The 19,285-nt window shown below is 43.7% G+C and overlaps 16 pseudogenes; all 16 read right to left on the minus strand.

The window, feature by feature from the left end:
* Positions 1-532: 532 nt before the first annotated feature.
* LOC137111804 (5S ribosomal RNA) lies at positions 533-651 on the minus strand (annotated as a pseudogene).
* An 857-nt stretch (positions 652-1,508) lies between these two features.
* LOC137111560 (5S ribosomal RNA) lies at positions 1,509-1,627 on the minus strand (annotated as a pseudogene).
* An 867-nt stretch (positions 1,628-2,494) lies between these two features.
* LOC137111806 (5S ribosomal RNA) lies at positions 2,495-2,613 on the minus strand (annotated as a pseudogene).
* Positions 2,614-3,470: 857 nt separating this feature from the next.
* On the minus strand, positions 3,471-3,589 carry LOC137111807 (5S ribosomal RNA; annotated as a pseudogene).
* Positions 3,590-4,446: 857 nt separating this feature from the next.
* LOC137111808 (5S ribosomal RNA) lies at positions 4,447-4,565 on the minus strand (annotated as a pseudogene).
* Positions 4,566-5,422: 857 nt separating this feature from the next.
* LOC137111562 (5S ribosomal RNA) lies at positions 5,423-5,541 on the minus strand (annotated as a pseudogene).
* Positions 5,542-6,408: 867 nt separating this feature from the next.
* On the minus strand, positions 6,409-6,527 carry LOC137111809 (5S ribosomal RNA; annotated as a pseudogene).
* An 857-nt stretch (positions 6,528-7,384) lies between these two features.
* Positions 7,385-7,503, minus strand: LOC137111810 (5S ribosomal RNA; annotated as a pseudogene).
* An 857-nt stretch (positions 7,504-8,360) lies between these two features.
* Positions 8,361-8,479, minus strand: LOC137112201 (5S ribosomal RNA; annotated as a pseudogene).
* Positions 8,480-9,336: 857 nt separating this feature from the next.
* LOC137111617 (5S ribosomal RNA) lies at positions 9,337-9,455 on the minus strand (annotated as a pseudogene).
* Positions 9,456-10,312: 857 nt separating this feature from the next.
* On the minus strand, positions 10,313-10,431 carry LOC137111618 (5S ribosomal RNA; annotated as a pseudogene).
* A 4,117-nt stretch (positions 10,432-14,548) lies between these two features.
* Positions 14,549-14,667, minus strand: LOC137111812 (5S ribosomal RNA; annotated as a pseudogene).
* Positions 14,668-15,524: 857 nt separating this feature from the next.
* Positions 15,525-15,643, minus strand: LOC137111660 (5S ribosomal RNA; annotated as a pseudogene).
* Positions 15,644-16,500: 857 nt separating this feature from the next.
* Positions 16,501-16,619, minus strand: LOC137112124 (5S ribosomal RNA; annotated as a pseudogene).
* An 856-nt stretch (positions 16,620-17,475) lies between these two features.
* LOC137111813 (5S ribosomal RNA) lies at positions 17,476-17,594 on the minus strand (annotated as a pseudogene).
* Positions 17,595-18,451: 857 nt separating this feature from the next.
* On the minus strand, positions 18,452-18,570 carry LOC137111620 (5S ribosomal RNA; annotated as a pseudogene).
* Positions 18,571-19,285: the final 715 nt, after the last annotated feature.

Below are 19,285 nucleotides of genomic sequence, written 5' to 3' on the forward strand. Positions count from 1 at the left end.
GTGCTAGCTAGCCTGATAGAAATAAACAAACCAAAAGACAGTCACTAACCCTAACTCCCTAATGTGAAAACAGTCCAAAGAAAATGGCAGTCCACCCCTACAGATTTAATACTATTTACAAAATATACAATTTATAAACAAAACCACGGCACAAAACCTAACAATTCAAAAATGCTAAATAAGGTTTGGAAACCAAGAACAGCAAACAGGTGCTGATGCCAGAAAGAGCCTCGCTAGCTGTTGGGAACCGTACTTTTAAAACTCCAGGAAGTGTAGGATGGACCAATCAGCTTCCTGTACTTCCCCCAAATCCGGCCAATCAGGAAGGGCACCTATAAGAACAACAAAATAAAAACAACACATATGGCCAGGACCGTAACATGGTCTACTAGTAATGAAGCACGATGGTTGACAAACCAATAAAGTAGCAAAACAGCAATGAAAGAACAAAATTTGATGAAAATATAGAACAATTTCTATGAATAAATAGGCAGTAACACCAGCTTGTGCTGCCCGTAAACCCAAGCAAAAAAGCTTACAGCACCTGGTATTCCCAGGCGGTCTTCCTACCAAGTACTAACCAGGCCCGGCTCTATTTGGCTGCCGAGATCGGACGAGATCGGGCGCTTAGAGAGCGGTGTGGCCGTAAGCTGCATTTGACATCATCAACAGCTCTTAAAAACGCTAGAGAAGCAGAATGCATGACACTTGCTAAGAAGAAGATAAATGTGGCAAAGTACAAAGTACTATAACTGTACTGGTCTGTTACGCCCCTGTCTAGGGGGTCAGGGTGAAACATACAAAGATAAATTAGCATGTTCCCTCTCCGATCCCCAAACCAAAATCCAGGATCGAGATGTTCCAACAGAATGATATTTATTTTAAACGAAAGAAAGTGTCAAACAAAACATGACACTACAACTCAGGGCGAACCAAGGCCAACATAATAAACAAAATAAGCCATTTCCCACAGAAAGTGCTAGCTAGCCTGATAGAAATAAACAAACCAAAAGACAGTCGCTAACCCTAACTCCCTAATGTGAAAACAGTCCAAAGAAAATGGCAGTTCACCCCTACAGATTTAATACTATTTACAAAATATACAATTTATAAACAAAACCACGGCACAAAACCTAACAATTCAAAAATGCTAAATAAGGTTTGGAAACCAAGAACAGCAAACAGGTGCTGATGCCAGAAAGATCCTCGCTAGCTGTTGGGAACCGTACTTTTAAAACTCCAGGAAGTGTAGGATGGACCAATCAGCTTCCTGTACTGCCCCCCAATCCGGCCAATCAGGCAGGGCACCTATAAGAACAAGAAAATAAAAACAACACATATGGCCAGGACCGTAACATGGTCTACTAGTAATGAAGCACGATGGTTGGCAAACCAATAAAGTAGCAAAACAGCAATGAAAGAACAAAATTTGATGAAAATATAGTACAATTTCTATGAATAAATAGGCAGTAACACCAGCTTGTGCTGCCCGTAAACCCAAGCAAAGAAGCTTACAGCACGTGGTATTCCCAAGCGGTCTTCCTACCAAGTACTAACAAGGCCCGGCCCTATTTGGCTGCCGAGATCGGACGGGATCGGGCGCTTAGAGAGCGGTGTGGCCGTAAGCTGCATTTGACATCATCAACAGCTCTTAAAAACGCTGGAGAAGTAGAATGCATGACACTTGCTAAGAAGAAGATAAATGTGGCAAAGTACAAAGTACTATAACTGTACTGGTCTGTTACGCCCCTGTCTAGGGGGTCAGGGTGCAACATACAAAGATAAATTAGCATGTTCCCTCTCCGATCCCCAAACCAAAATCCAGGATCGAGATGTTCCAACAGAATGATATTTATTTTAAACGAAAGAAAGTGTCAAACAAAACATGACAATACAACTCAGGGCGAACCAAGGCCAACATAATAAACAAAATAAGCCAATTCCCACAGAAAGTGCTAGCTAGCCTGATAGAAATAAACAAACCAAAAGACAGTCGCTAACCCTAACTCCCTAATGTGAAAACAAGAGAAAACAATCAAAAGAAAATGGCAGTCCACCCCTACAGATTTAATACTATTTACAAAATATACAATTTATAAACAAAACCACGGCACAAAACCTAACAATTCAAAAATGCTAAATAAGGTTTGGAAAGCAAGAACAGCAAACAGGTGCTGCTGCCAGAAAGAGCCTCGCTAGCTGTTGGGAACCGTACTTTTAAAACTCCAGGAAGTGTAGGATGGACCAATCAGCTTCCTGTACTTCCCCCAAATCCGGCCAATCAGGAAGGGCACCTATAAGAACAACAAAATAAAAACAACACATATGGCCAGGACCGTGACATGGTCTACTAGTAATGAAGCACGATGGTTGACAAACCAATAAAGTAGCAAAACAGCAATGAAAGAACAAAATTTGATGAAAATATAGAACAATTTCTATGAATAAATAGGCAGTAAAACCAGCTTGTGCTGCCCGTAAACCCAAGCAAAAAAGCTTACAGCACCTGGTATTCCCAGGCGGTCTTCCTACCAAGTACTAACCAGGCCCGGCTCTATTTGGCTGCCGAGATCGGACGAGATCGGGCGCTTAGAGAGCGGTGTGGCCGTAAGCTGCATTTGACATCATCAACAGCTCTTAAAAACGCTGGAGAAGCAGAATGCATGACACTTGCTAAGAAGAAGATAAATGTGGCAAAGTACAAAGTACTATAACTGTACTGGTCTGTTACGCCCCTGTCTAGGGGGTCAGGGTGCAACATACAAAGATAAATTAGCATGTTCCCTCTCCGATCCCCAAACCAAAATCCAGGATCGAGATGTTCCAACAGAATGATATTTATTTTAAACGAAAGAAAGTGTCAAACAAAACATGACACTACAACTCAGGGCGAACCAAGGCCAACATAATAAACAAAATAAGCCATTTCCCACAGAAAGTGCTAGCTAGCCTGATAGAAATAAACAAACCAAAAGACAGTCGCTAACCCTAACTCCCTAATGTGAAAACAGTCCAAAGAAAATGGCAGTTCACCCCTACAGATTTAATACTATTTACAAAATATACAATTTATAAACAAAACCACGGCACAAAACCTAACAATTCAAAAATGCTAAATAAGGTTTGGAAACCAAGAACAGCAAACAGGTGCTGATGCCAGAAAGAGCCTCGCTAGCTGTTGGGAACTGTACTTTTAAAACTCCAGGAAGTGTAGGATGGACCAATCAGCTTCCTGTACTGCCCCCCAATCCGGCCAATCAGGCAGGGCACCTATAAGAACAAGAAAATAAAAACAACACATATGGCCAGGACCGTAACATGGTCTACTAGTAATGAAGCACGATGGTTGGCAAACCAATAAAGTAGCAAAACAGCAATGAAAGAACAAAATTTGATGAAAATATAGAACAATTTCTATGAATAAATAGGCAGTAACACCAGCTTGTGCTGCCCGTAAACCCAAGCAAAAAAGCTTACAGCACCTGGTATTCCCAGGCGGTCTTCCTACCAAGTACTAACCAGGCCCGGCTCTATTTGGCTGCCGAGATCGGACGAGATCGGGCGCTTAGAGAGCGGTGTGGCCGTAAGCTGCATTTGACATCATCAACAGCTCTTAAAAACGCTAGAGAAGCAGAATGCATGACACTTGCTAAGAAGAAGATAAATGTGGCAAAGTACAAAGTACTATAACTGTACTGGTCTGTTACGCCCCTGTCTAGGGGGTCAGGGTGAAACATACAAAGATAAATTAGCATGTTCCCTCTCCGATCCCCAAACCAAACTCCAGGATCGAGATGTTCCAACAGAATGATATTTATTTTAAACGAAAGAAAGTGTCAAACAAAACATGACACTACAACTCAGGGCGAACCAAGGCCAACATAATAAACAAAATAAGCCATTTCCCACAGAATGTGCTAGCTAGCCTGATAGAAATAAACAAACCAAAAGACAGTCACTAACCCTAACTCCCTAATGTGAAAACAGTCCAAAGAAAATGGCAGTCCACCCCTACAGATTTAATACTATTTACAAAATATACAATTTATAAACAAAACCACGGCACAAAACCTAACAATTCAAAAATGCTAAATAAGGTTTGGAAACCAAGAACAGCAAACAGGTGCTGATGCCAGAAAGAGCCTCGCTAGCTGTTGGGAACCGTACTTTTAAAACTCCAGGAAGTGTAGGATGGACCAATCAGCTTCCTGTACTTCCCCCAAATCCGGCCAATCAGGAAGGGCACCTATAAGAACAACAAAATAAAAACAACACATATGGCCAGGACCGTAACATGGTCTACTAGTAATGAAGCACGATGGTTGACAAACCAATAAAGTAGCAAAACAGCAATGAAAGAACAAAATTTGATGAAAATATAGAACAATTTCTATGAATAAATAGGCAGTAACACCAGCTTGTGCTGCCCGTAAACCCAAGCAAAAAAGCTTACAGCACCTGGTATTCCCAGGCGGTCTTCCTACCAAGTACTAACCAGGCCCGGCTCTATTTGGCTGCCGAGATCGGACGAGATCGGGCGCTTAGAGAGCGGTGTGGCCGTAAGCTGCATTTGACATCATCAACAGCTCTTAAAAACGCTAGAGAAGCAGAATGCATGACACTTGCTAAGAAGAAGATAAATGTGGCAAAGTACAAAGTACTATAACTGTACTGGTCTGTTACGCCCCTGTCTAGGGGGTCAGGGTGAAACATACAAAGATAAATTAGCATGTTCCCTCTCCGATCCCCAAACCAAAATCCAGGATCGAGATGTTCCAACAGAATGATATTTATTTTAAACGAAAGAAAGTGTCAAACAAAACATGACACTACAACTCAGGGCGAACCAAGGCCAACATAATAAACAAAATAAGCCATTTCCCACAGAAAGTGCTAGCTAGCCTGATAGAAATAAACAAACCAAAAGACAGTCGCTAACCCTAACTCCCTAATGTGAAAACAGTCCAAAGAAAATGGCAGTTCACCCCTACAGATTTAATACTATTTACAAAATATACAATTTATAAACAAAACCACGGCACAAAACCTAACAATTCAAAAATGCTAAATAAGGTTTGGAAACCAAGAACAGCAAACAGGTGCTGATGCCAGAAAGATCCTCGCTAGCTGTTGGGAACCGTACTTTTAAAACTCCAGGAAGTGTAGGATGGACCAATCAGCTTCCTGTACTGCCCCCCAATCCGGCCAATCAGGCAGGGCACCTATAAGAACAAGAAAATAAAAACAACACATATGGCCAGGACCGTAACATGGTCTACTAGTAATGAAGCACGATGGTTGGCAAACCAATAAAGTAGCAAAACAGCAATGAAAGAACAAAATTTGATGAAAATATAGTACAATTTCTATGAATAAATAGGCAGTAACACCAGCTTGTGCTGCCCGTAAACCCAAGCAAAGAAGCTTACAGCACGTGGTATTCCCAAGCGGTCTTCCTACCAAGTACTAACAAGGCCCGGCCCTATTTGGCTGCCGAGATCGGACGGGATCGGGCGCTTAGAGAGCGGTGTGGCCGTAAGCTGCATTTGACATCATCAACAGCTCTTAAAAACGCTGGAGAAGTAGAATGCATGACACTTGCTAAGAAGAAGATAAATGTGGCAAAGTACAAAGTACTATAACTGTACTGGTCTGTTACGCCCCTGTCTAGGGGGTCAGGGTGCAACATACAAAGATAAATTAGCATGTTCCCTCTCCGATCCCCAAACCAAAATCCAGGATCGAGATGTTCCAACAGAATGATATTTATTTTAAACGAAAGAAAGTGTCAAACAAAACATGACAATACAACTCAGGGCGAACCAAGGCCAACATAATAAACAAAATAAGCCAATTCCCACAGAAAGTGCTAGCTAGCCTGATAGAAATAAACAAACCAAAAGACAGTCGCTAACCCTAACTCCCTAATGTGAAAACAAGAGAAAACAATCAAAAGAAAATGGCAGTCCACCCCTACAGATTTAATACTATTTACAAAATATACAATTTATAAACAAAACCACGGCACAAAACCTAACAATTCAAAAATGCTAAATAAGGTTTGGAAAGCAAGAACAGCAAACAGGTGCTGCTGCCAGAAAGAGCCTCGCTAGCTGTTGGGAACCGTACTTTTAAAACTCCAGGAAGTGTAGGATGGACCAATCAGCTTCCTGTACTTCCCCCAAATCCGGCCAATCAGGAAGGGCACCTATAAGAACAACAAAATAAAAACAACACATATGGCCAGGACCGTGACATGGTCTACTAGTAATGAAGCACGATGGTTGACAAACCAATAAAGTAGCAAAACAGCAATGAAAGAACAAAATTTGATGAAAATATAGAACAATTTCTATGAATAAATAGGCAGTAAAACCAGCTTGTGCTGCCCGTAAACCCAAGCAAAAAAGCTTACAGCACCTGGTATTCCCAGGCGGTCTTCCTACCAAGTACTAACCAGGCCCGGCTCTATTTGGCTGCCGAGATCGGACGAGATCGGGCGCTTAGAGAGCGGTGTGGCCGTAAGCTGCATTTGACATCATCAACAGCTCTTAAAAACGCTGGAGAAGCAGAATGCATGACACTTGCTAAGAAGAAGATAAATGTGGCAAAGTACAAAGTACTATAACTGTACTGGTCTGTTACGCCCCTGTCTAGGGGGTCAGGGTGCAACATACAAAGATAAATTAGCATGTTCCCTCTCCGATCCCCAAACCAAAATCCAGGATCGAGATGTTCCAACAGAATGATATTTATTTTAAACGAAAGAAAGTGTCAAACAAAACATGACACTACAACTCAGGGCGAACCAAGGCCAACATAATAAACAAAATAAGCCATTTCCCACAGAAAGTGCTAGCTAGCCTGATAGAAATAAACAAACCAAAAGACAGTCGCTAACCCTAACTCCCTAATGTGAAAACAGTCCAAAGAAAATGGCAGTTCACCCCTACAGATTTAATACTATTTACAAAATATACAATTTATAAACAAAACCACGGCACAAAACCTAACAATTCAAAAATGCTAAATAAGGTTTGGAAACCAAGAACAGCAAACAGGTGCTGATGCCAGAAAGAGCCTCGCTAGCTGTTGGGAACTGTACTTTTAAAACTCCAGGAAGTGTAGGATGGACCAATCAGCTTCCTGTACTGCCCCCCAATCCGGCCAATCAGGCAGGGCACCTATAAGAACAAGAAAATAAAAACAACACATATGGCCAGGACCGTAACATGGTCTACTAGTAATGAAGCACGATGGTTGGCAAACCAATAAAGTAGCAAAACAGCAATGAAAGAACAAAATTTGATGAAAATATAGAACAATTTCTATGAATAAATAGGCAGTAACACCAGCTTGTGCTGCCCGTAAACCCAAGCAAAAAAGCTTACAGCACCTGGTATTCCCAGGCGGTCTTCCTACCAAGTACTAACCAGGCCCGGCTCTATTTGGCTGCCGAGATCGGACGAGATCGGGCGCTTAGAGAGCGGTGTGGCCGTAAGCTGCATTTGACATCATCAACAGCTCTTAAAAACGCTAGAGAAGCAGAATGCATGACACTTGCTAAGAAGAAGATAAATGTGGCAAAGTACAAAGTACTATAACTGTACTGGTCTGTTACGCCCCTGTCTAGGGGGTCAGGGTGAAACATACAAAGATAAATTAGCATGTTCCCTCTCCGATCCCCAAACCAAACTCCAGGATCGAGATGTTCCAACAGAATGATATTTATTTTAAACGAAAGAAAGTGTCAAACAAAACATGACACTACAACTCAGGGCGAACCAAGGCCAACATAATAAACAAAATAAGCCATTTCCCACAGAAAGTGCTAGCTAGCCTGATAGAAATAAACAAACCAAAAGACAGTCGCTAACCCTAACTCCCTAATGTGAAAACAGTCCAAAGAAAATGGCAGTTCACCCCTACAGATTTAATACTATTTACAAAATATACAATTTATAAACAAAACCACGGCACAAAACCTAACAATTCAAAAATGCTAAATAAGGTTTGGAAACCAAGAACAGCAAACAGGTGCTGATGCCAGAAAGAGCCTCGCTAGCTGTTGGGAACCGTACTTTTAAAACTCCAGGAAGTGTAGGATGGACCAATCAGCTTCCTGTACTGCCCCCCAATCCGGCCAATCAGGCAGGGCACCTATAAGAACAAGAAAATAAAAACAACACATATGGCCAGGACCGTAACATGGTCTACTAGTAATGAAGCACGATGGTTGGCAAACCAATAAAGTAGCAAAACAGCAATGAAAGAACAAAATTTGATGAAAATATAGTACAATTTCTATGAATAAATAGGCAGTAACACCAGCTTGTGCTGCCCGTAAACCCAAGCAAAGAAGCTTACAGCACCTGGTATTCCCAGGCGGTCTTCCTACCAAGTACTAACAAGGCCCGGCCCTATTTGGCTGCCGAGATCGGACGGGATCGGGCGCTTAGAGAGCGGTGTGGCCGTAAGCTGCATTTGACATCATCAACAGCTCTTAAAAACGCTGGAGAAGCAGAATGCATGACACTTGCTAAGAAGAAGATAAATGTGGCAAAGTACAAAGTACTATAACTGTACTGGTCTGTTACGCCCCTGTCTAGGGGGTCAGGGTGCAACATACAAAGATAAATTAGCATGTTCCCTCTCCGATCCCCAAACCAAAATCCAGGATCGAGATGTTCCAACAGAATGATATTTATTTTAAACGAAAGAAAGTGTCAAACAAAACATGACACTACAACTCAGGGCGAACCAAGGCCAACATAATAAACAAAATAAGCCATTTCCCACAGAAAGTGCTAGCTAGCCTGATAGAAATAAACAAACCAAAAGACAGTCGCTAACCCTAACTCCCTAATGTGAAAACAGTCCAAAGAAAATGGCAGTTCACCCCTACAGATTTAATACTATTTACAAAATATACAATTTATAAACAAAACCACGGCACAAAACCTAACAATTCAAAAATGCTAAATAAGGTTTGGAAAGCAAAAACAGCAAACAGGTGCTGATGCCAGAAAGAGCCTCGCTAGCTGTTGGGAACCGTACTTTTAAAACTCCAGGAAGTGTAGGATGGACCAATCAGCTTCCTGTACTGCCCCCCAATCCGGCCAATCAGGCAGGGCACCTATAAGAACAAGAAAATAAAAACAACACATATGGCCAGGACCGTAACATGGTCTACTAGTAATGAAGCACGATGGTTGGCAAACCAATAAAGTAGCAAAACAGCAATGAAAGAACAAAATTTGATGAAAATATAGAACAATTTCTATGAATAAATAGGCAGTAACACCAGCTTGTGCTGCCCGTAAACCCAAGCAAAGAAGCTTACAGCACGTGGTATTCCCAGGCGGTCTTCCTACCAAGTACTAACAAGGCCCGGCCCTATTTGGCTGCCGAGATCGGACGGGATCGGGCGCTTAGAGAGCAGTGTGGCCGTAAGCTGCATTTGACATCATCAACAGCTCTTAAAAACGCTGGAGAAGCAGAATGCATGACACTTGCTAAGAAGAAGATAAATGTGGCAAAGTACAAAGTACTATAACTGTACTGGTCTGTTACGCCCCTGTCTAGGGGGTCAGGGTGCAACATACAAAGATAAATTAGCATGTTCCCTCTCCGATCCCCAAACCAAAATCCAGGATCGAGATGTTCCAACAGAATGATATTTATTTTAAACGAAAGAAAGTGTCAAACAAAACATGACACTACAACTCAGGGCGAACCAAGGCCAACATAATAAACAAAATAAGCCATTTCCCACAGAAAGTGCTAGCTAGCCTGATAGAAATAAACAAACCAAAAGACAGTCGCTAACCCTAACTCCCTAATGTGAAAACAGTCCAAAGAAAATGGCAGTTCACCCCTACAGATTTAATACTATTTACAAAATATACAATTTATAAACAAAACCACGGCACAAAACCTAACAATTCAAAAATGCTAAATAAGGTTTGGAAAGCAAAAACAGCAAACAGGTGCTGATGCCAGAAAGAGCCTCGCTAGCTGTTGGGAACCGTACTTTTAAAACTCCAGGAAGTGTAGGATGGACCAATCAGCTTCCTGTACTGCCCCCCAATCCGGCCAATCAGGCAGGGCACCTATAAGAACAAGAAAATAAAAACAACACATATGGCCAGGACCGTAACATGGTCTACTAGTAATGAAGCACGATGGTTGGCAAACCAATAAAGTAGCAAAACAGCAATGAAAGAACAAAATTTGATGAAAATATAGAACAATTTCTATGAATAAATAGGCAGTAACACCAGCTTGTGCTGCCCGTAAACCCAAGCAAAGAAGCTTACAGCACGTGGTATTCCCAGGCGGTCTTCCTACCAAGTACTAACAAGGCCCGGCCCTATTTGGCTGCCGAGATCGGACGGGATCGGGCGCTTAGAGAGCAGTGTGGCCGTAAGCTGCATTTGACATCATCAACAGCTCTTAAAAACGCTGGAGAAGCAGAATGCATGACACTTGCTAAGAAGAAGATAAATGTGGCAAAGTACAAAGTACTATAACTGTACTGGTCTGTTACGCCCCTGTCTAGGCTGTGGAACAAGATGGCGGCGCGGCAGTAGCTCGCAGCGGCCTCTCCGGATCCAACAAATGGTGTTTTTGCCGTATTTAGCCAGACCCTTTACAGTACATGGACACCACAGTCAGCTGTGTTCATGTTTACGACCGCCAGACATTGCTGCGGCACAGGGTTCATACATACAATAATCTGCACGAGGAAGTAATTGGTAACCTTCGCGACCTCGGCTTGCTACGACCCCAGCGACAAATACCAGGCCCCCAGCCCTCGGTGTCACCTGACGCCGGTGGCCAGGTGAGGGGACGTCGGAAGCGCTGCTCGAGGAAGCGGAAGCGCGGCAAGCGGGCGGGTGTCCGTGCTAGGCTAAATGCTAACCCTAGCCGGCCGGCTCTACCGTCCATTCTCCTCTCCAACGTCTGCTCCCTGGACAATAAACTAGACTAAATCCGACTCCAGCGGACCACGCGGCGAGAATTCAGAGACTGCTGCATCTTTGTTTTCACGGAGACGTGGCTCAGTGACAGAGTTCCGGAAGCCGCCATCCAGCTAGACGGGCTAACCGTGTTTCGCGCCGACAGAAACGCTGCTCTGTGCGGTAAGACTCGCGGTGGTGGCGTGTGTGTTTACATCAACACGGAGTGGTGCAAGAACTCTGTGCTTGTCTCACGTTTCTGCTCATCGCTAGTGGAGTTTGTGACTGTTAGATGCAGACCGTTCTATTTACCACGGGAATTCACCACTGTTTTCATTGTCGGAGTGTACATTCCCCCCAGCGCTAATGCTAAGGAGGCACTGTGTGAACTCTACGGTGCTATTAGCGACCTGCAGAACGCTCACCCCGACGGACTGTTTATTATTGCCGGAGATTTCAACCATGCGAATCTCAGGACTGTGCTCCCTAAACTTCATCAGCATGTGGACTTTGCAACGAGAGGAGGGAACACGCTGGATCTTGTTTACACAAACATCCCCGGCGCGTATCGTGCGGAGCCCCGCCCCCATCTCGGCTACTCAGACCACATCTCGGTTATGCTAATTCCAGCATACAGACCGCTCGTCAGACGCTCTAAACCGTTTCTGAAACAGGTGAAAACCTGGCCAGCAGGAGCTACTTCTGCTCTTCAAGACTGTTTTGAGTGCACTGACTGGGACATGTTTAGGGAGGCCGCAACCAACGGCGATTCCATCAACTTGGAGGAATACACGTCAACAGTAACCAGCTACATCAGCAAGTGCGTTGACGATGTGACCATCTCCAAGACCATCACTACACGCTCCAACAGGAAGCCAAAGAGACGCTGCCTTCAGAACAGGGGACAAGACGGCCTTGAGAACAGCAAGGGCCAAACTGTCCCGTGCCATTAGAGAGGCAAAGCGCGCACACTCAAAGAAAATCCACGACCACTTCGAAGACAGCGGAGACACCCGGCGCATGTGGCAGGGCATCCAGGCGATCACGAACTACAAGACAACTTCACCTGATTGTGACCGCGACGCCTCCCTCCCAGATGCGCTGAACCACTTCTACGCCCGGTTTGAGGCACAGAACAACGTGAAGGCGAGGAAGTCCACTCCACCTCCCAGTGACCAGGTGCTCTGTCTAACCACAGCTGAAGTGAGGAAAACTCTATGCAGAGTTAACCCACGGAAGTCTGCTGGACCAGACAACATTCCTGGCAGAGTGCTCAGGGAGTGCGCAGAACAGCTAGCGGATGTCTTCACAGACATCTTCAACATCTCCCTGAGCAGCAACGTTGTTCCTACGTGCCTCAAGGCAACGACCATCGTGCCTGTGCCTAAGAAGTCTACTGTCTCCTGCCTCAATGACTACCGTCCCGTCGCGCTCACACCCATCGTGATGAAGTGCTTCGAGAGGCTCGTCATGAGGCACATTAAGACCCAACTCCCAACCTCCCTGGACCCCATGCAGTTTGCGTATCGTCCAAATCGTTCCACGGACGATGCCATCTCCACGACCCTCCATCTGGCCCTCACCCACCTGGACAGTAAGGACTCATACGTACGAATGCTGTTCATTGACTTCAGCTCAGCATTCAACACAATCATCCCTCAGCACCTGACTGAGAAATTGAGCATACTGGGCCTGAACACCTCCCTCTGCAACTGGATTCTGGACTTCCTGACTGGGAGACCCCAGTCAGTCCGGATCGGGAACAACATCTCCAGCACCACCACACTGAGCACTGGAGCCCCTCAGGGCTGTGTGCTCAGCCCTCTGCTGTTCACTCTGCTGACGTACGACTGTGTAGCAATGCACAGCTCAAACCACTTAGTCAAGTTTGCTGATGACACGACCGTGGTGGGTTTAATCAGCAAGAACGACGAGTCAGCCTACAGAGAGGAGGTGCAACGATTAACAGCCTGGTGTGGAGCAAACAACCTGTCTCTGAACGTTAACAAAACTAAAGAGATGGTTGTGGACTTCAGGAGAGCACAGGGTGACCATTCTCCATTGATCATCGATGGATCCTCAGTGGAGATAGTCAAGAGCACCAAATTCCTTGGTGTTCATCTGGCGGACAACCTCACCTGGTCAGTCAACACCAGCTCCATCACCAAGAAGGCCCAGCAGCGTCTCTACTTCCTGAGAAGGCTGAGGAAAGCCCATCTCCCTCCCCCCATCCTGACCATGTTCTACAGAGGGACCATTGAGAGCATCCTGAGCAGCTGCATCACTGCCTGGTTTGGGAACTGCACCGTCGCGGATCGCAAGACCCTACAGAGGATAGTGAGGACAGCTGAGAAGATCATCGGAGTCTCTCTGCCCTCTATCATGCACATTTACACCACACGCTGCATCCGCAAAGCCAACAGCATTGTGGACGACCGCACACACCCATCACACACACTCTTCACACTCCTGCCATCAGGAAAGAGGTTCCGAAGCATTCGGCCCACCACATCCAGACTATGCAACAGTTTTTTCCCACAAGCCATCAGGCTCCTCAACACACAGAACTGAAATAGAACTTAAACACACTGCAAACCGAACTCAGCACATTCTCATCACTCACTACTCATCTCATTCCACCACCACTTATTTATTATTTATTTACTTTTATCATTCTACATTTACTGCACTACACTGTTTACCTGCTGTTTTTTTTTGCACATTCCAATGCAATTGCACTTTTTTTACATGCTGGACATTTAAATGCACTATACCGTTTACAAGCTGCTCTTTTTTTTAACACCCATGTGGCAAAGTACAAAGTACTATAACTGTACTGGTCTGTTACGCCCCTGTCTAGGGGGTCAGGGTGCAACATACAAAGATAAATTAGCATGTTCCCTCTCCGATCCCCAAACCAAAATCCAGGATCGAGATGTTCCAACAGAATGATATTTATTTTAAACGAAAGAAAGTGTCAAACAAAACATGACACTACAACTCAGGGCCAACCAAGGCCAACATAATAAACAAAATAAGCCATTTCCCACAGAAAGTGCTAGCTAGCCTGAAAGAAATAAACAAACCAAAAGACAGTCGCTAACCCTAACTCCCTAATGTGAAAACAGTCCAAAGAAAATGGCAGTTCACCCCTACAGATTTAATACTATTTACAAAATATACAATTTATAAACCAAACCACGGCACAAAACCTAACAATTCAAAAATGCTAAATAAGGTTTGGAAACCAAGAACAGCAAACAGGTGCTTATGCCAGAAAGAGCCTCGCTAGCTGTTGGGAACCGTACTTTTAAAACTCCAGGAAGTGTAGGATGGACCAATCAGCTTCCTGTACTGCCCCCCAATCCGGCCAATCAGGCAGGGCACCTATAAGAACAACAAAATAAAAACAACACATATGGCCAGGACCGTAACATGGTCTACTAGTAATGAAGCACGATGGTTGGCAAACCAATAAAGTAGCAAAACAGCAATGTAAGAACAAAATTTGATGAAAATATAGAACAATTTCTATGAATAAATAGGCAGTAACACCAGCTTGTGCTGCCCGTAAACCCAAGCAAAAAAGCTTACAGCACCTGGTATTCCCAGGCGGTCTTCCTACCAAGTACTAACCAGGCCCGGCTCTATTTGGCTGCCGAGATCGGACGAGATCGGGCGCTTAGAGAGCGGTGTGGCCGTAAGCTGCATTTGACATCATCAACAGCTCTTAAAAACGCTGGAGAAGTAGAATGCATGACAATTGCTAAGAAGAAGATAAATGTGGCAAAGTACAAAGTACTATAACTGTACTGGTCTGTTACGCCCCTGTCTAGGGAGTCAGGGTGCAACATACAAAGATAAATTAGCATGTTCCCTCTCCGATCCCCAAACCAAAATCCAGGATCGAGATGTTCCAACAGAATGATATTTATTTTAAACGAAAGAAAGTGTCAAACAAAACATGACACTACAACTCAGGGCGAACCAAGGCCAACATAATAAACAAAATAAGCCATTTCCCACAGAAAGTGCTAGCTAGCCTGATAGAAATAAACAAACCAAAAGACAGTCGCTAACCCTAACTCCCTAATGTGAAAACAGTCCAAAGAAAATGGCAGTTCACCCCTACAGATTTAATACTATTTACAAAATATACAATTTATAAACAAAACCACGGCACAAAACCTAACAATTCAAAAATGCTAAATAAGGTTTGGAAACCAAGAACAGCAAACAGGTGCTGCTGCCAGAAAGAGCCTCGCTAGCTGTTGGGAACCGTACTTTTAAAACTCCAGGAAGTGAAGGATGGACCAATCAGCTTCCTGTACTGCCCCCCAATCCGGCCAATCAGGCAGGGCACCTATAAGAACAAGAAAATAAAAACTACACATATGGCCAGGACCGTAACATGGTCTACTAGTAATGAAGCACGATGGTTGGCAAACCAATAAAGTAGCAAAACAGCAATGAAAGAACAAAATTTGATGAAAATATAGTACAATTTCTATGAATAAATAGGCAGTAACACGAGCTTGTGTTGCCCGTAAACCCAAGCAAAGAAGCTTACAGCACGTGGTATTCCCAGGCGGTCTTCCTACCAAGTACTAACAAGGCCCGGCCCTATTTGGCTGCCGAGATCGGACGGGATCGAGCGCTTAGAGAGCAGTGTGGCCGTAAGCTGCATTTGACATCATCAACAGCTCTTAAAAACGCTGGAGAAGCAGAATGCATGACACTTGCTAAGAAGAAGATAAATGTGGCAAAGTACAAAATACTATAACTGTACTGGTCTGTTACGCCCCTGTCTAGGGGGTCAGGGTGCAACATACAAAGATAAATTAGCATGTTCCCTCTCCGATCCCCAAACCAAAATCCAGGATCGAGATGTTCCAACAGAATGATATTTATTTTAAACGAAAGAAAGTGTCAAACAAAACATGACACTACAACTCAGGGCGAACCAAGGCCAACACAATAAACAAAATAAGCCATTTCCCACAGAAAGTGCTAGCTAGCCTGATAGAAATAAACAAACCAAAAGACAGTCGCTAACCCTAACTCCCTAATGTGAAAAAAGTCCAAAGAAAATGGCAGTTCACCCCTACAGATTTAATACTATTTACAAAATATACAATTTATAAACAAAACCACGGCACAAAACCTAACAATTTAAAAATGCTAAATGAGGTTTGGAAACCAAGAACAGCAAACAGGTGCTGATACCAGAAAGAGCCTCGCTAGCTGTTGGGAACCGTACTTTTAAAACTCCAGGAAGTGTAGGATGGACCAATCAGCTTCCTGTACTGCCCCCCAATCCGGCCAATCAGGCAGGGCACCTATAAGAACAAAAAAATAAAAACAACACATATGGCCAGGACCGTAACATGGTCTACTAGTAATGAAGCACGATGGTTGGCAAACCAATAAAGTAGCAAAACAGTAATGAAAGAACAAAATTTGATGAAAATATAGAACAATTTCTATGAATAAATAGGCAGTAACACCAGCTTGTGCTGCCCGTAAACCCAAGCAAAAAAGCTTACAGCACCTGGTATTCCCAGGCGGTCTTCCTACCAAGTACTAACCAGGCCCGGCTCTATTTGGCTGCCGAAATCGGACGAGATCGGGCGCTTAGAGAGCGGTGTGGCCGTAAGCTGCATTTGACATCATCAACAGCTCTTAAAAACGCTGGAGAAGCAGAATGCATGACACTTGCTAAGAAGAAGATAAATGTGGCAAAGTACAAAGTACTATAACTGTACTGGTCTGTTACGCCCTTGTCTAGGGGTCAGGGTGCAACATACAAAGATAAATTAGCATGTTCCCTCTCCGATCCCCAAACCAAAATCCAGGATCGAGATGTTCCAACAGAATGATATTTATTTTAAACGAAAGAAAGTGTCAAACAAAACATGACACTACAACTCAGGGCGAACCAAGGCCAACATAATAAACAAAATAAGCCATTTCCCACAGAAAGTGCTAGCTAGCCTGATAGAAATAAACAAACCAAAAGACAGTCGCTAACCCTAACTCCCTAATGTGAAAACAGTCCAAAGAAAATGGCAGTTCACCCCTACAGATTTAATACTATTTACAAAATATACAATTTATAAACAAAACCACGGCACAAAACCTAACAATTCAAAAATGCTAAATAAGGTTTGGAAACCAAGAACAGCAAACAGGTGCTGATGCCAGAAAGAGCCTCGCTAGCTGTTGGGAACCGTACTTTTAAAACTCCAGGAAGTGTAGGATGGACCAATCAGCTTCCTGTACTGCCCCCCAATCCGGCCAATCAGGCAGGGCACCTATAAGAACAACAAAATAAAAACAACACATATGGCCAGGACCGTAACATGGTCTACTAGTAATGAAGCACGATGGTTGGCAAACCAATAAAGTAGCAAAACAGCAATGTAAGAACAAAATTTGATGAAAATATAGAACAATTTCTATGAATAAATAGGCAGTAACACCAGCTTGTGCTGCCCGTAAACCCAAGCAAAAAAGCTTACAGCACCTGGTATTCCCAGGCGGTCTTCCTACCAAGTACTAACCAGGCCCGGCTCTATTTGGCTGCCGAGATCGGACGAGATCGGGCGCTTAGAGAGCGGTGTGGCCGTAAGCTGCATTTGACATCATCAACAGCTCTTAAAAACGCTGGAGAAGTAGAATGCATGACACTTGCTAAGAAGAAGATAAATGTGGCAAAGTACAAAGTACTATAACTGTACTGGTCTGTTACGCCCCTGTCTAGGGGGTCAGGGTGCAACATACAAAGATAAATTAGCATGTTCCCTCTCCGATCCCCAAACCAAAATCCAGGATCGAGATGTTCCAACAGAATGATATTTATTTTAAACGAAAGAAAGTGTCAAACAAAACATGACACTACAACTCAGGGCGAACCAAGGCCAACATAATAAACAAAATAAGCCATTTCCCACAGAAAGTGCTAGCTAGCCTGATAGAAATAAACAAACCAAAAGACAGTCGCTAACCCTAACTCCCTAATGTGAAAACAGTCCAAAGAAAATGGCAGTTCACCCCTACAGATTTAATACTATTTACAAAATATACAATTTATAAACAAAACCACGGCACAAAACCTAACAATTCAAAAATGCTAAATAAGGTTTGGAAACCAAGAACAGCAAACAGGTGCTGCTGCCAGAAAGAGCCTCGCTAGCTGTTGGGATCCGTACTTTTAAAACTCCAGGAAGTGAAGGATGGACCAATCAGCTTCCTGTACTGCCCCCCAATCCGGCCAATCAGGCAGGGCACCTATAAGAACAAGAAAATAAAAACTACACATATGGCCAGGACCGTAACATGGTCTACTAGTAATGAAGCACGATGGTTGGCAAACCAATAAAGTAGCAAAACAGCAATGAAAGAACAAAATTTGATGAAAATATAGTACAATTTCTATGAATAAATAGGCAGTAACACGAGCTTGTGTTGCCCGTAAACCCAAGCAAAGAAGCTTACAGCACGTGGTATTCCCAGGCGGTCTTCCTACCAAGTACTAACAAGGCCCGGCCCTATTTGGCTGCCGAGATCGGACGGGATCGGGCGCTTAGAGAGCAGTGTGGCCGTAAGCTGCATTTGACATCATCAACAGCTCTTAAAAACGCTGGAGAAGCAGATTGCATGACACTTGCTAAGAAGAAGATAAATGTGGCAAAGTACAAAGTACTATAACTGTACTGGTCTGTTACGCCCCTGTCTAGGGGGTCAGGGTGCAACATACAAAGATAAATTAGCATGTTCCCTCTCCGATCCCCAAACCAAAATCCAGGATCGAGATGTTCCAACAGAATGATATTTATTTTAAACGAAAGAAAGTGTCAAACAAAACATGACACTACAACTCAGGGCGAACCAAGGCCAACACAATAAACAAAATAAGCCATTTCCCACAGAAAGTGCTAGCTAGCCTGATAGAAATAAACAAACCAAAAGACAGTCGCTAACCCTAACTCCCTAATGTGAAAACAGTCCAAAGAAAATGGCAGTTCACCCCTACAGATTTAATACTATTTACAAAATATACAATTTATAAACAAAACCACGGCACAAAACCTAACAATTCAAAAATGCTAAATGAGGTTTGGAAACCAAGAACAGCAAACAGGTGCTGATGCCAGAAAGAGCCTCGCTAGCTGTTGGGAACCGTACTTTTAAAACTCCAGGAAGTGTAGGATGGACCAATCAGCTTCCTGTACTGCCCCCCAATCCGGCCAATCAGGCAGGGCACCTATAAGAACAAGAAAATAAAAACAACACATATGGCCAGGACCGTAACATGGTCTACT

Source organism: Channa argus, unplaced genomic scaffold, assembly GCF_033026475.1.
Source record: "Channa argus isolate prfri unplaced genomic scaffold, Channa argus male v1.0 Contig011, whole genome shotgun sequence".
NCBI classification, from domain to species: domain Eukaryota; kingdom Metazoa; phylum Chordata; class Actinopteri; order Anabantiformes; family Channidae; genus Channa; species Channa argus.